The sequence below is a fragment of the Triticum urartu genome, chromosome 3A (genome assembly GCF_056163025.1).
Source record: "Triticum urartu cultivar PI428250 chromosome 3A, HENAU_Tu73, whole genome shotgun sequence".
Lineage (NCBI taxonomy): Eukaryota > Viridiplantae > Streptophyta > Magnoliopsida > Poales > Poaceae > Triticum > Triticum urartu.
In genome coordinates, this window is record NC_141875.1 from 37,186,843 (window position 1) to 37,188,048 (window position 1,206).

At 39.5% G+C, this 1,206-nt stretch overlaps 1 non-coding gene across 1 annotated transcript; it reads right to left on the reverse strand.

Moving 5' to 3' along the window:
- Positions 1–859: 859 nt before the first annotated feature.
- TRNAL-CAG (transfer RNA leucine (anticodon CAG)) lies at positions 860–940 on the reverse strand. The gene has a single exon. It is a non-coding gene; the product is annotated as a tRNA-Leu (tRNA).
- Positions 941–1,206: the final 266 nt, after the last annotated feature.

Here is a 1,206-nt window from a genome sequence, read left to right on the forward strand (position 1 = left end):
AAAACATTTTGCCCTGAAGTCAACTTTGGTTTTTTTTGGGTGAAAATTCATATACTAGTGCAAAAGAAAGTCAACTTTACTGAAAAAAACTTCTAAACTATTTTGATTTTTTGTTAAATTATTAAAAATAATCTTCATATAAGGTGTATATACAACCAAGAACCAACGTGTATTTCCCTTAGCGTGGCTAACTATTTAGGTGTAGAATATTTCATTGCTTTTTCTAAGCCAATAATGAAGATCATCTGGTACCGTTTCCTTCTCCAACCCCGAGAACCAGCCCTACCTTCACAGCTTTCCTTTCCATCATCGCCTCCACCATGGCCCTCGCCTCTCTTCCCCCTCTCCCCGGGATCCGGACCCTCCCTTTCCCTGCTAGCTCGCCAAGGCGCCAAGCTCGGATCCTCTTAATTTCGTGGAGCACTGACTCACGATGCAATACTGAAAGTAATTCTGGGAAGTCAGCACGACTGCCTACAGTGTTCTTCTTCGTAATCCCATACTGTCGAGTACGCTTATCCATCTGCTGTTAACGTAGTCCATGTCTAATGTTTTCTCTACAGATGTGTTCAGATGCTTTGTGGTTCAGTTTGAATTATTTGTCTGCCGATCCTTATCTCAAGCATGAGCTAACGTTGCCTGCATTTTTTTAAGAAGTACACGCAACTCCATTGCACTCCGATTTGTTCATCAGTGCTACATAGGAGTACAAACTTTGGTTGGTTCGTGATGTCAAAAAAAAAACTTTGGTTGGTTAAGCTAAGACACTCCAGTTGACGGTGTGTTTAGCAGCTTACGTATACCTGTGGGATGCACTATTTAAACAAGAAAAATGAAGAAAAATACAAAAACAAAAATATGTCAAGAGTGGGATTTGAACCCACGCCCTTTCGGACCAGTACCTGAAACTGGCGCCTTAGACCAACTCGGCCATCTTGACATTCGATTATAAAGTTGAAGACAAAAGTCATATAGTATAAACTATAGGTCTGAAACTCACGAATGTCACATTGTTTTCGTCTTACCTTTCATCTGATGTGCTTGAGTTATTTGCTTGGGTAAGGTTGCAGAGAGAATGCAAAATTTAGCAATTCCTTAGCATCCTCCACAATCTCAAGGGGTCGTATATCTATATCTTCTTTATACCTACTACCTAATACCTATATACCTATACCTATAATAATATTAAAAAAATGATTCTTTCAT